This window comes from Callithrix jacchus, chromosome 9 (assembly GCF_049354715.1).
Source record: "Callithrix jacchus isolate 240 chromosome 9, calJac240_pri, whole genome shotgun sequence".
NCBI lineage: Eukaryota > Metazoa > Chordata > Mammalia > Primates > Cebidae > Callithrix > Callithrix jacchus.
In genome coordinates this window covers 74,297,638-74,313,238 of record NC_133510.1, presented here as the reverse complement: position 1 = coordinate 74,313,238, position 15,601 = coordinate 74,297,638, and the positions used below count along the sequence as shown (strand labels likewise).

General features: G+C 38.6%; 1 protein-coding gene across 2 annotated transcripts in view; it reads right to left on the bottom strand.

Moving 5' to 3' along the window:
- Positions 1–15,601, bottom strand: part of TMEM19 (transmembrane protein 19) — a 50,443-nt gene that overhangs the window by 17,535 nt on the left and 17,307 nt on the right. Inside the window, exon 7 of one of the 2 annotated variants that reach the window (XM_009004216.4) lies at positions 3,376–3,636. The exons of the other annotated variant lie outside the window; for it this stretch is intronic. The gene's annotated coding sequence lies outside the window, so the exon portion shown is untranslated. Of the gene's footprint in view, positions 1–3,375; positions 3,637–15,601 lie in introns of those variants that run through there. 2 annotated transcript variants of the gene reach the window in all.

Sequence of the window (15,601 nt, the reverse complement as noted above, 5' to 3'; positions counted from 1 at the left end):
AACATTTTTCCTCAATTTAGTCTACCTTGGATTTCTGGAAGCTTTTTTAATTCATAAAACTGGGTCTTTAGCCCTCCTCCAATGTTTCTTTTGTGTATCTAGAATGCCTATATTTTATATATTGGACCTTTCGACTTTCTCTTCCAGTTGCTTATCTTTTCTCTCCTAATTTCCATTTCACTTTTTTTTTTTTTACTCTATGCCTTGAGAGAGTTCTTCTATTTTACTTTCTAGGCCACTACAGTGACCTACTTCTTTTTCAAATTACCTACCAATATATTTAATTGGGGATTAATTTGTAATACTTGAATCTCATTATGTGGTTAAAAATATATATAAATATAAATTTTCTTCTCTTTTGGCAGAGATTATTATTTTATGACTTTTTCCTGTTGGGCTTTGGTCTGGTTTTTGGAGGACCTGAATTACAAGAAGCAGTTCTCTTTTTTTGTGCTGGCAATGTAGAATGCAGGCAGGTTGTCATCTTCATTTTGACTCCATAAAATAGAGGTTTGGGAACAGTAGATGCAAATGAGAACTTAGGAGCCATACTTCCTGAGTTCAAATGCCAGCTCTTCTGTTTATTAGTGATGAAGCCTTGGGCAAATTATTCAAATTCTATATCTTAATTTCTTTATCCATCCAATGGGGGAAAATAAGATTAAAACAATTGCATGTAAGAAAATTCTTGAGAGGTTGTCATGACAATTTAAAAAGTCTACCTTTTTGAAGCACTAAGTACAGTTCAGGGCAAACATACTGGCTATTTTTAAAACTTCCTTCTGAAAATGAATGCATACATGGCAGAATACAAATTATTAAAACTGTGAGCATTCTAGCTTCCCTACTAATGGTTCTCAACTTTGGCTGCACATTTGAATCACTGAGAAGCATTTAGAAATCCTCCTACCTTATCTCAGACCAGTTCGATCAAGGCTCTAAAATTGGGGTTTCAAGGAAGTAGTAATTTTCAAAACTCCCCAGGTGATTCCACTTTGCAGCCAATGTTGAGAACCACTGCTTTAATACCTGTGCCCCGCCAAAAAATAATAATTATACTCAATGTTTGCCTGTTGATCTACTCTCGTATTAGTCATTGCTGAATTTTCCCAGACAGGTTTTTTGGCTTTGCAGAGTGCAGATCTTAAAGATCGAGAGGACTTCAGAATGTGGCTACATCTCAGATTTAAGGAGATTTGTATAAGCTGTCAGGGTTTCCCATTGCCCTAAGATAGAATCCTAAATTCTGACAAGGCAAAGCTCATCGGTCTGGTCTCTTTCTGCCTGATGCTCCCACCTCCTTGTCTCACTCCCTCTATGGCTCTCTAGGTTCCAGACAAAGGAGCCACCTTTCCCTTACTTTAACATGCCAAGCTATTTCCTGCCTCAGGGCTTTTCTGCTGGTTGTATCCTGTTCTGCCCTTGACCTGGCCATTGTCCATTACTGCACAGACATAGTCTACTGAAACTCACACAAGAAAAAACAGATAATCTAAATAGGGCTTTCTATTTTAAAAATTGATTTAGTAATTAATAACCTTCCAAACAGAAATTACCAGGCCTAGACAGTTTCATCGGTGAAGTCTACCAAAGATTTAAGGAACAAAAGATACCAGTTCTTTACCGACTGTTACAGAAAACAGAAGCAGAGGGCACACTTTCTAACTCACTACTTTATAAGGCCAGCATTTCCCTAATGCCAAATTACAAAAAAAGAAAAACTGCAGACCCATTTCTCTCATGAATGTACTTTCTGTAGGTCATGAATTCAGGAGCAGCTTAGTTGAGTGGTTCTGGCTTGAAGTCCCTCATGAGGTTGCAGTTAACATTTTGGCCAGGCTGAAAGTTTGACAGTGACTGGAGAGCATTTCACATGGTGCTGGTTGTTGGCAAGAGACCTCAGTTTAAGACCTAGCCTCAGAAGTCACACACCACTTCTGATGGGTAGGTCATGAAAAAATCCTCCAACAGCCCAACCCTCCAAATGTCGTATTACTTAACGTAAAAACTGGTGAAATACATCCAGCTCCTAGGGAAAGTGGGGCAGCAATTGTGGCACAAAGATGGCTCATAGACCATGTGTCCTCTCAAGTTCTACCAGAGGGAAGCTAAGCAGGCAACACAGTGATCTAGACATTGAGAGGACCTCCTCCTTTTTGGGATATCTCCTGTTTCTTCTCTTAAGGACTCTAAGGGCATTTGGAGATTGGGGTGGAGGTGACAATTAAGTGAGAGGAAAGGAATTTGTAAATTGGCACACAGGTTTTAGGATCTAATTCTAAATGCAGAAGAACATATACATTCCCACAGATGCCAGTGAACTTTCTGCCAGTACATAACCAAGAACCCTTTAAAAAGAATATAGAGAACAATGTGGTGATATTAGAAAGCAGAGTATATCCTGGGACCAGTAATAGTCCAGATGGCCTGAATACATGCAGCATGTGTAGGAGAGTAAATATTGAAAAGGTTAAAGAAGCATAGTGGGCCTTGTGCCTATTAGTATCCTCTATCTCATTAGGAGAAAAATGACTCCAAAAGTTTAAGAATGAGGTTTGGTTAATATAGCTTGGTGTAAAAAAATTATCCATCTTACATTTTGCATAATGAATTACACAAATACTTTATTCATATCAGATTGGGAATCATCTTTTTTCATAGAATAATAACGACAATAAATATAAAAGGAACAGAAATACCCTGAAGTTGCATGACATTTTAGTCATGTTGAATAGTATAATAATGGTAAAATGTATTGGCTGCTTAATGTCTACTAGAAACTGTACTAGGTACCTTAGGTGACTTAACATCCTTGATCCTCCCAACTACTTCATGAGGTACTATTAAAAACCTCAGTTTATGGGCTGGGTGTGGTAGCTCACATCTGTCATCCTGGCACTTTGGGAGGCAGAGATGGATGGGTCACCTGAAGTCAGGAATTCAAGATCAGCCTGACCAACATGGTGAAACCCTGTCTCTACCAAAAATACAAAAATTAGCTGGGCATGGTGGCGGGTGGCTATAATCCCTGCTACTTGGGAGGCTGAAGCAGGAGAATTCGCTTGAACCCGGGAGGCAGAGGTTGCAGTTAGCCGAGATGACGCCACTGCACTCCAACCTGGCAATGGAGTGAGACTCTGTCTCCAGAAAACAAACAAACAAACAAACAAACAAACAAACCCCCCAATTTATGGATGAGGAACCTGAGACACAGAGAGATTAAGTAAACAGGGTCACAAAGCTAGAGAGTGGCAGAGCTAGGATTTGAACCTAAGCATTTGAGCTCCAGAACCTGTGCTGTATTACTCTGCCACTCAAAGCTGACATGGTGTATTAGTTTTCTGTGGCTGCTGTAACAAATTATCACAAACTTAGTGGCTGAAAACAACACAAATTTATTATCTTACAATTTTGTAGGTCAGAAGTCCTAAAATCAAGGTGTCAGCTGCACTGTGATCCTTTCTGGAAGCTATAAGGAAGAACACATTTCTTGGCCTTTTCCAGCCTCTAGAACCCATGTTCCTTAGTTCATAACCTCCTTCCTCCATCTTCAAAACCAGCATCTCTCCGCCTCTTCTTCTGTTGTTGCGTCACTTTCTTTGACCATAATTAGGAAGCATTTTCTTTTGTATTTACCTATTTTATTTGAATTGTGGTAAAAAACATAAAATTTACAATCCGAACCATTATTAAGTGTACAGTGCAATAGTGTTAAGTATATTCACATTGTTGTGAAACAGATCTCTAGAACTTTTTCACCTCACAAATCTGAAATGTTGTACCCATTAAACATCTCTTTTCCCCTTTCCCTTATCTCCTGGTAACCATCATTCTGCTTTCTGTTTCTGTGAACTTTAGGTACCTCATATAATCAGAATCATACAGCATTTATCTATCTTTTTGTGACTGGCTTATTTCATTAAGCATAATGTCCTCAATCAAGTTTCATCCATCTTGTAGAATGTGACAGAATTTCCTTCCTTTTTAAGGCTGAATAATATTTCACTGTATGTATATAATACATTTTGTTTATTCATTCATCCATGGAGGGACATTTGGGTTGCTTCCATCTCTTGACTGTAGTGAATAGCAATGCCATGAGCATGGGATTGAGACCCTGCTCTCTCTTTGGGACCTTGCTTTCAATTCTTTTGGATATATATCTAGAAGTAGAATCACTGGATCATATGGTAGTTCTATTTTTAATTTTTTGAGGAGCCACTCAACTGTTTTCTATAGTGGTCATGCTGTTTCACATCCCAACACAGTGCACTAGTTTCATTTCTCCACATACTTGTCCACACTTTTTATTTTTTTTGATAGTTGTCATCCTAATGGGTGTGGGTGACATCTCTTTGTGGTTTTGATTTGCATTTCTCTATTAATTAGTGATGTTGAGTATCTTTTCATATGCTTGTTTATTAATATATCATCTTTGGAGAAACATCTATTCAAGTTCTGTAACTATATTTTAATTAGATTTTTTGATTCTTCAGTTGTTGAGTTGTAATTCTTTATATTCTAAATATTAGCTCCTTATTAGAGATGCTTTGCAATTATTTCCCCACTCTATAGGGTATTTTTTACTCTGATTGTGTTCTTTGATGCACAAAAGTTTTAAAATTTAATGTAATCTCATTTATCTATTTTTGCTTTTCTTGCCTGTGCTTTTGTTGTTATATCCAAACAACATTGCAAAGTCCAATGTCATGAAACTTTCTCCTATGTTTTCTTCTAGGAGTTTTAAAGTTTTAGATCTTATGTTAACGGCTTTTTTTTTTTTTTTTTTTAAGACAACATCTCACTCTGTCACCCAGGCTGGAGTGTGGTGGCATGCTCTTGGCTCACTGTAACCTCTGTCTCTTGGACTCAAGTGATTGATCCTCCCACCTCAGTCTCCTGAGGAGCTGGACCCACAGGTGCATGCCATCATGCCGAGCTAATTTTTTGCACCTTTTGTACAGACAGGGTTTTGTCATATTTCCCAGGCTGGTCTCAAACTCCTGGACTCAAGCAATCCACCTTTCTTGGTCTCCCAAAATGCTAGGATTACAGGAGTGAGCCACTGCACCCAGCCAAGATCTTAGTGAATGTCTTTAACCCACTTTGAGTTAATTTTTGTGGAGTGCAAGATAAGGATCCAATTTCATTCTTTTACATGCAGTTATCCAGTATTCCAACATCATTTGTTGAAGAAATTATCCCTTGGCATTGTCTATTATTGATACCTTTGTTGGACATCATTTTACCATATGTAAAATAATTTATTTATGGGTTCTCCATTCTATTCCATTGGTCTATTTGTCTGTCTTTTTGACAGAACACACCAGTTTGATTACTGTCACATTGTAATAATTTTGAAGTATGAAAGTGTGAGTCGTCCAATTTTGTTACTCTTTTTCAAAATTGTTTTAGCTATTTAGGGTCCCTTGAGATGCCATATGAATTTTAGGATAAATTTTTCTATTTTACAACAAATGCCATTAGAATTTTTTTTTTTTGGCAGGTTCTCGATGTGTTGCACAGGTTTGAGTGTAGTGGTGCAATCATGGCTCACTGCAGCCTCAACCTCCTGGGCTCAATAGATCCTTCCAGCTTAGTCTCCTGAGTAGCTGGGACTACAGGAGCATGCCACCACACCCAGCAATTTTTGTATTTTTTATAGAAATGGTTCTTCTCCATGTTGCCAAGGTTGGTCTCAAAGTCCTGGGCTCAAGTGATCTCCCACTTTGGCCTCCCAAAGAGCTGGGATTACAGGCATGTGGCACTGTGTCTGGCCCCCAATGGAATTCTGATAGGGATTGCATTGAGTCTGCAGATTGCTTCGGGTAGTATGACCATCTTAACAATATTGCTTTCCAATCCAGGAACACAGATGCCTTTTGTTTGTATCTTCTCTCATTTCTTTCAGCAGTGTTTCATAATTTTCAGCATACAAGTGTTTTACCTCCTTGATTAGATTTATTCCTAAGTTTTTTATACTTTTCGATGCTATTGTAAATTGAATTTTTTTCTTAATTTCCTTTCCAGATTGTTTTTTGATAGTGTGCAGAAATGCAACTAATTTTTGTGTTGATTTTGTATCTTTCAACTTGCTGTCTTCATTTATTCATTGTAATAGGTTTTTTTTTTTTTTTTTTTGCGAAATCTCTATGGTTTTCTACATATAAGATCATGTTAACTGCCAACAGAGGTAGTTTTACTTCTTTCTTTCCAATCTGGATAATTTTATTTCTTTTTGTTGTCTAACGGCTCTGGCTAGAAATTCTAATAGTATGTTAAATAGAAGTGGCCAGAATGGGTATCCTGGCCTTGTTCCTGATTTTAGAGGAAAAGCTTTCAGTCTTTCACCATTGAGTATAATGTTAGCTGTAGACTTTGCATAAATTGCCTGGTTGTTCTATCCATTTTTTTTAAAAGTGGGGTATTAAAGTCATATCCTCTAGTATCATATATATACACTAGTGTACAGTGTATTACTATATATTAGCCGCACATCATATGTGTACACTGCTAACAAACAGGGTTTTAGGATAGAATTTAGTTTCATTGCCTAGTTTTGCTTGAGAAGTGGTATAACAGACAACAGGAAAGTGAATCCAGGGTGAGACATACATCTCTCTGTGTAGAATTTATAAAAATGGTTTAGACACAAGTCTACAAGGTGTTGCACAGCTTGTAGACTCCTTAGGCAGGTCAGAGTCATAAAATAGTATCTGAGAGGAAAAAGCTTTTGTAAGAATAGGGAAGAGTTTCTTTAGAGGGAGTGGTAGTCAGGCTGTAAATCTCGAACCTGGGGAGGAGTGAGGGGGCATTAAGCGTACCTTTGAAGAGTGTTTCCTTTAGTTGAAGAAAGAGATGACCAGTGCCTGACTCACGTCTGAGGAAATTAAAATGGGCTATTACCCTGCGGGCTGACTCATGGCCAGAGATTCCAGAAAACAAGTAAATGCCTGCCTCTCTGATGGTGAACCAGAAAGGTGCTGCCACACTGAGACCGACTAGCACTCTCAGGGGCTGTCAAAGAAAGGGATTTTTCCCACCAGCTTGTGAATGAGCTGGTGAAACCCTATCGGGAAGCTGTCTTAAATCTTGTCCAAGATCACTGTTGGAGAGGTCAGACTGCCTAGCATAAAGAGGGTAGATAGATATCCAGGAGCTGAGAAAGCAACAATGTGGTATAGTGTTAGAATACAACCCCCAATGCATCATACCTCTCTGCCACCTTTCCCCTCTGCATCTAACTTTGATAATCCTTCCATCAGGAGGTGGAATATATTTCCTTAATACCTGAGTTTTACTGGCCTTGCAACTTTTATGATCAATAACTGCAGCAGAAATGACATTGTGAAATCTCAGGAAAAGAACTGGCATAGGTATTTCTTTTGAGAATATGCCCTCGACATGAGAACAATGGGTCAAAGTGTACGTGTTCAACTTTAGCAGATACTGCTAAACACTTTTACAAAGTGGTTGTACTAATGTATATTCCCTGTAGCAGTACAAGAGTTCTAGTTGAACTGTAACTCCTTCAACAATTTAGTATTTTCTACTGTTTTTCACTTTAGCTATTCTGGTAGGTGGGGTACCCAGTGTGGTTTTAACTTGCATTTCGCTGATGACTAAAGATGTTAAGCACCTTTTCAGATGTTTATTGGCCATTTGGATATCCTCTATTAGGGAGTGATGGGTTGAGTGTTTTGCTCATTTTTCTATTGAGTTGATGGGTCTTTTCTTATTAATTTTCAGGTGTTTCTTTTACATTCTGTATATGAATCCTTTGTTGGACATACATGCTGCAAATATCTTCAGCCACTCTGGAAGTAACTTTTTCACTCTTAATAGAGCCTTGCTGACCAGAAATGATTAATTTTAATATAGCCCAACTTATTTTCTTTCTGATTAGTACTTCTGGGTTCTAACACCTATAATCTCAGCACTTTGGAAGACTGAGGAGGAATGCTTGAGGCCAGGAGTTCAAGACCAGCTGGGCAACACAGTGAGACCCAGTTTCTGAACAAAATAAAAATAAATGAGTTGGGTGTGGTGGTGCACATCTGTAGTTCCAGCTACTCAGGAGGCTAAGGCAGATCACTTGAACCCAGGAATTCAGAGCTGTGGTGAGCTAGAATCACATCATCATACTCCAGCCTGGGTGACAGGGAGACCTTGTCTAAATAAATAAATAAATAAGAACTGTTCTCCCATTTGAAGGTCACAAAGTTGTTTTGTTTTTCTCAAAAACCTTACTGTTTAACCTTTCATAAAGTTAAACAATACAGTCTATAATCTATCTGGAATTTTCCTTGTGTTATGAGAAAGGGGTAAAAATATTTATGTATTTATATATTTTCTCATATGGATATCAAATGACCCAGAACCACTTACTGAAAAATCATCATGTCCCCTCTGTACTGTGCTGTATAATCAAGTGACCACTTCCTTTCTCCATCTCCCCTTTCATAAAACATAACTTCATTAGGCTGGGTGCAGTGGCTCACTCCTGTAATCTCAGCATTCCAGGAGGCTGAGGCCGGCAGATCACTTGAGGTTAGGAGCTTGAGAACAGCCTGACCAACATGGTGAAACCCTGTCTCTACAAAAATACAAAAAAATAGCTAGGAGCTAGGAGTGATGGGGCACACCTGTGGTCTTAGCTCCTCAGGAGGCTGAGGCATGAGAACTGCTTGAACCTGGGAGGTGGAGGTTGCAGTGAGCTGAGATTGTGCCACTGTACTCCAACCTGGGTGACAGAGTGAGACTCTGCCTCAAAAACAAAACAAAACTACATTATTTAGTTACAAAAGCAAGAATATTCATTTTAGATAATGTAAAAAAATAGTTAAAGAAAATGTTAAAAACCCCAACAATCCCACCTCCTGGGAGGTGTACACACATCCTGACTTCTTTTCTATGCCCATATATATATATTTTGAGATGGAGTCTTGCTCTTTTTGTCCAGGATGAAGTGTAATGGCATGATCTTGGCTCACTGCAACCTCCACCTCCCAGTTTCAAGCAATTCTCCTGCCTCAGCCTCCCAAGTAGCTGAGATTACAGGCATGTGCCACCATGGCCAGCTAATTTTTTTCTATTTTTAGTAGAGTTGGAGTTTCACCATGTTGGTCATGCTGGTCTTGAACTCATGACCTCAAGTGATCTGCCCGCCTCAGCCTCCCAAAGTGGTGGGATTACAGGCAAAAGCCACCACACTCAGCTTCTACGACTATATTTTTTAAGCCAAATGGGACCATAACATCAATTCTGGTTTTTGAATTACTTTTCACTTAATACATTATGAATATCTTTCATGTCAACAACTATGTATGCTAAATATTTTTAATGTTATTCCTTTTTACATTGTAGTTGCCCAAGATATAATTATTTTGACACTTACTGGTTTTATTTCTTTTCTTTTTTTTTTTTTTTGAGATGGAGTTTCATTCTTGTTGCCTAAGGTGGATTGCAATGGTGCCATCTCAGTTCACTGCAACCTCTGCCTACTGGGTTCAAGTGATTCTCCTGCCTCAGCCTCCTGAGTAGCTGGGATTACAGGCATGCACCACTATGCCTGGCTAATTTTTTGTAATTTTAGTAGACACAGGGTGTCAAACTCCTGACTTCAAAGATCTGCCCGCCTCGGCCTCTCACAGTGCTGGGATTACAGGCCTGAGCCACCACATTCTACCCATTTACTAGTTTTCTTTTGTCCTTTGTCCTTAGAAGTGTAATTATATTCACTAATCCTGAATGTGAAAGTTAAACCTGCTGCCAATTGCTTTAGAAAAAACAAAAACTTCAGTCAGAGGGTAATTAGAGAGGCTGTTGATAGGCAAAATAGTTCAGTTCTCTCAATTCCCCTGTCCCATTAGCACAATTACCTACTGGATTTTTTCTTCTTTTGGAAAATCTCAGTGCTGGTTGAACAAGCTATAGCTTTGCTATTACAACACAAATACTAATTCCCTAACTGTTGAGTATTTTCTTCTATCTTTAGTTAATCTGAATGTCTATCACCCATGCTTTATTACTTAACCTTTTTGAGCTCAGTTTTGTTATTGGTACAGAAATGAATAATATACCGACCTCATATGGTTGTTGTGAGAATTAAGTTAATCTATGAAAAGTGTCTAAAACAATACCTGGCACAGAGTAAACTACTACTATTATTACAAAATGATTTTCCCTTGGAAGACTACATAGACTATGTAGTTTTCTATGTCCTCCTTTAAAATTCATTTCTTATAAATTAAAAACAGGACACCATTTTTAATCTAAATGGTAACAATTAAGGAGCCAGTAATATTCAGTGCTGCTGAAGCTGCAATGAGATCAGTATGCTCATACACTGAGTTATTAGAAACTGTTGAAATCTTTCCAGAGCAATTAGGTAATGCTTAACAATAGCCTTTGATGAAATAATTCCACAAGGTAGTCCAAGACTTTTCCATAAACCAGTCATCACTATCCTATTTATTATAACACATATGGAATAAAAAAATCTAAATGCACCCATATAACAAATGAAAGTATGCTGATCTCTAAGCTGGAGAAATAGCCCAGCCATTAGAAATATATTCAAATAATTTTTAATGAAAAGAGAAAATTCTTACATGAGGGTTAAGTGATAAGAGTAAGATGTGAAACTGTAAATACACTATGCAAGTAATTATATGATAAAACAAACTGCAAAATTCAGATAAAAGATGAAAAATACATATAAACTGTCTCTGGTCTCTGAGTAGTAGGATTATGACTCTTTTTCCTTCTATGCTCTTATTTTCTAAATTTTATGTAATCAAAATTTTGCCTTACAAATCTGAAAAAAAAATTATTCTACATATGACAGTGCACTGAGCATGTACTTGAAAGAGAAACTGCTGGCCAATAATTGGGAAATGTACTTGCGAATCATCAATGTTTAGAAATAACTTAGTGGCATCACTTTAAGGGAAAAAAAATTAGAGAATTAATCTTGTTTAGTAATATCTCAGTAGTCCCTTATAAAGACAAATTTTAGGATCAAATTTTATTAGTTTTATAATTGAGTTACTACATGCAACACTATACAGATGATTACAACAAAAATGTGGGATCCTATATTCATAGCATACAGTTTCTAATGAATTTATTTCTTTGATAATCCTAGTTAGTATCATTATTTTTTAAATTGTAGCTTGATGAGATCAAGAGAAAATAACAGAATCGCTATTATGATTCTGGCCCTAAGAATGGACTTTAAAACCATATTTAATCCTAAGGAAAAGTCTAGAGCCCTGGCTAGTGTCTTTACTACAGGGAGACTGGTAGTTTAGAAATAGGTTAAGTATTAATATACTGAGGGTATTTATTCAACAAATGTTCATTGTGTCATAACTGCTATAAAGTGTAAAACTGTATGAAAATACTAAGTCAGCTGAAAGAATCTGAAAAAGCTTCTCAGAGGAAGTGTTACTGAGCTGGTTTTTGAAGGATTGATAAGGGAGGAGAAAATAATTCCAGACATAACAGATGGGTACATAAAGGAAAGGAAGCATTAAAGAATTGGATAAGATTGTACTCATTCATATGAGATAGTACATGTATTTTTAAGCTTCAAGTCTGGGCAATGAACTAAAAAGGTTCCTTAAGGTTCTTTATTCTAGAATTCTATGACAATGTGTTGAGAATCTTGTCATGCAATAAGGTATTTGCCATGTATTATTCCAAATGCAAATAGCTAAGCAAGATCAGAACAATTTGAAAAATCTGCCAAAACTCCAGTCTCATACCAGATTCACTACATGGGCAAGTAGTTATGCGATACTTACATTAATTTCTACAAGAATCTGAAAGTGAAGGTGATACAAACAGGAAGCAGGGAAATACTAGGTAGAAAAGCGTGTGGTCCCTGATGAGGGCTCCATTCTCAAGCCTGGACCCCAGGACCTAAATAAGAACTTCACATCCTCGTTTTCCCACCCGAATTTTGCCTTTTTGAAAACCACCCTGGCCTGCCCTACCTCCCACCCTGTACCCATAAAATCCCCAAGCTCCACTGGCACAAGAGCAGAGCGATCGGAGTGGCAGAGAAGGAGAGAAGAGAAGAAACAGTTGGAGAAAAGCAGCTTGATTTCAGAAGGATGGCTTGATAGCAGGACTTCAGAGAAGAGTTTGAACAGGCATGGCCAAACTCTAGGGGAAGATTATCTGCCCACTCCATCCCTTTCCAGCTCCATTCCCTTGCCGTTGAGAGCCACTTACGCCACTTAAGAAAATTCTCCACATACATCACCCTTCAACTGGTTTGTGTCACCTGATTCTTCCTGGATGCCAGACAAGAACTTGAGTACCAAGAAGGAAGAGTATAAAATGCTGTGACCCTTTCCCTCCAATGAGGTGGTAAACACTTAGCCATCTTCGGACAGCAAATGCTCAAAGAGCACTGATCGTGTAACACATGCCCTCTGCGGCTCTGGGGGTCAAAGACACTCCCTCCCGGAAAGCAGAGCTAAAAGAGCATTGTAACATGCTTGGATGCTGCCTCAGGGCCTGCTCCAAGCTTGATCCCACCAGAGAGGAGCTACTGGATGGTTCCAGCATTTGTTCGTCTGGCCCTGCACCTGCTCACCTGTGTGCTCCCTGTCCCATGAGGGGTTCATAGCTTCTGGCTGAGTAAACAAGCTTCCCTTCACAAGTCCTGTGAAGAGGTCAAGGGAAGGGAAGCTTGTTCTCAAAGGTATCAGAGAATTCCCTTGAGTATCCACTATTACTTTTATGTTATACTAAAATTCCATTTTACTCTTTCAGTTCATTGTTAATAAAGTAGTTTATAAAGAGAGGAAATACAATTTAAAATAATATGAGGAGGCGGTGGAGGGGAAAGAGAGGCAATTCCCAGAGATTATTTTTACTTTGATCATGTTTTTGATTCATAGACAAAACAAATTTGATTATAGGCTTTATAGAAAAATACTTAAGTTTTATATGTGTATTTTTAACAGCATTAAATACATATGTAATTATCTCAGATAACAATAATATTTTGGTGTATATCTTTCTAATCTTTCTCCCTAGATTTTTATTTTTTTCTGAGACTGAGTCTCACTCTGTTTCCCAGGCTGGAGTACAACGGTGCAATCTCAGCTCACTGCAACCTCTGCCTCCTGGGTTCAAGTGATTCTCATGCCACAGCCACCTGAGTAGCTGGGACTACAGGCATGGACCACCACACCCAGTTAATTTTTGTATTTTTTTAGTAGAGAAGGGGTTTCACTATGTTGGCCAGGCTGATCTCGAACTCTTGACCTCAAGTGATCTGCCAGCCTTGGCCTTCCAAAGTGGTGGGATTACAGGCATGAGCCACTGCGCCCGGCCTTCTTCCTAGACTTTTCTAGGTTGTAAAGCACCTGACTTGAGGCAGCAAAAAGACAATACTAATTATAACAATTTCATTGATTTTAAAGTATGCTACAACATACTTAAACAAATTATGTACAAAATATTCCAAATTTATTTATTTTTATTTTTAATGACAGGATCTCATTCTGCTGCCCAGACTGAAGTGCAGTGGTACGATCATAGCTCATTGCTGCCTTGAACTCCTCTGCTTAAGTGATCCGCTTGCCTCAGCCTCCTGGGTAGCTGGGACTACAGGCACATACCACCATACTTGGCTAATTTTTAAATTTTTTTTGGTAGTGATAGGGGTCTCACCCTGTTGACCAGGCTGGTCTCGAATTACTGGCCTCATGCAATCCTCCAGCTTCAACCACCCAAAGTACTGGGATTATAGGCATGAGCCACTGTGCCTGGCCCATATCCCATATTTATATCAGTACTTAGCTTGGGGAAGATAGGAGGAGCTCAGAGTTGCTGAGGGGGTTGGAGGGGCAAAATAATATTTTAGCTTTATGCCTAATGTTGTAATTTTTATTTATTTATTTTTATTATTACTTTTTAAATTGAGACAGAGTTCCTGTCACCCAGGTTGGAGTACAGTGGCACAATTATGACTCACTGTAGCCTCCAACTCCCATGCTTAAACAATCTTCCCACCTCAGCCTCCTGAGTGGCTGGGACTACAGATGTACACCACCATGTCTGGCTAATTTTTTATTTTTTGTAGAGACAGGGTCTTGCTACGTTGCCCAGGCTGGTCTCAAACTCATGGCCTTTGGCAATTCTCCCACCTTGACTTCCCAAAATGCTAGCATTACAGGCATGAGCTACCACATCTGGCCTAATGTTGTAATTTTTTTTAAAGGAATAGATTCAGTGTATTATTTAATTAAATAGTAATAAAAATTTTAAAAAAAATCTAAACTCAAATAAGAGTTGCCATATTTATGAAATAAATTTTTGGCTGGGTAGGGTGGCTTGTACCTTTAATCCCACACTTTGGGAGGCCAAGGTGAGAAGATCACTTGAACCCAGGAGTTCAAGTCCGGTATGGACAACACAGGACATAGTCTGGACTCAATTCTACAACAAAAAAGTTTTTTTAAAAAGTAGCTGGATGTGGTAGTGTATGTCTGTAGTCCCAGCTACTTGGGGCTGAGGCAGGAAGATGAGTTGAACTGGGGGAGTCGAAGCTACAGTGAGCTATGATTGTATCACTGCACTCCAGCCTGGGCAACAGGGTAAGACCCTGTCTCAAAAATCAATCAATCAATCAATCAATCTTGTCTGGATTCATGACTAGATCTACAAAAAAAAATTTTTTTAAGAGGGTAGTTATGATAAATGGAGAGTTTAGTCTTGTCAGGGAAAATAATTTCAAGCCTTGCCCTGCTACTCCTTCACTTCAATAATTTCCTGACTCATTAGTTTCAAAACCATTAATATTATTCTGCATGATTGAGAAATGCTAGAAACACTCCAGTTGGCAGAAATTCTGGTAGCCAAACTGGTTTTTCATTTTATATTTTCCTCCAGGGATATGTTACTGATTATCACGTTCCAGTGACTCTTAAAAGAAATAATGTTAATTAGAGTCAGATAACTTAATTCAACAAATATATATTGAATGCTGAAGTATTTTTAAAATACTGAGAACTACCTGGAGTTATAAAAACAGATACTTGCTGGGTGCAGTGGTTCATGCCTGTAATCCCAGCACTTTGGGTTGCCAAGGCGGGTGGGTCATGAAGTCAAGAGATCAAGACCATCCTGGCCAACTGGTGAAACCCCATCTCTACTAAAAATATAAAAATAAGCTGGGTGTGGTGGCACATGCCTGTAGTCCCAGCTACTCAGGTGCCTGGGGCAGGAGAATTGCTTGAACCTGGGAGGTGGAGGTTGCAGTGAGCCGAGATTGCCCGAGATTGCACCACTGCACTCCAGCCTGGTGACAGAATGAGACTGTCTCAAAAACAAACAAAAAACAACCAATACAGATACTCCACAAGGAGATTAAATAATTAAGCCACATAATTGTGTTTTCATTTTTAAAGCACACCACAATTCACCTGGGATCTGGTGGCTAGTATAGATCAATCTCATTGTGATGGAACTGGGAACATTAGATAGAACATCAGGAAGATCATACGACTGGGCTCTATATACCCACTGTGTATAACAGGCAGCAGCTGTTCATATCGCAGGTATGCGGCAAAGTTTA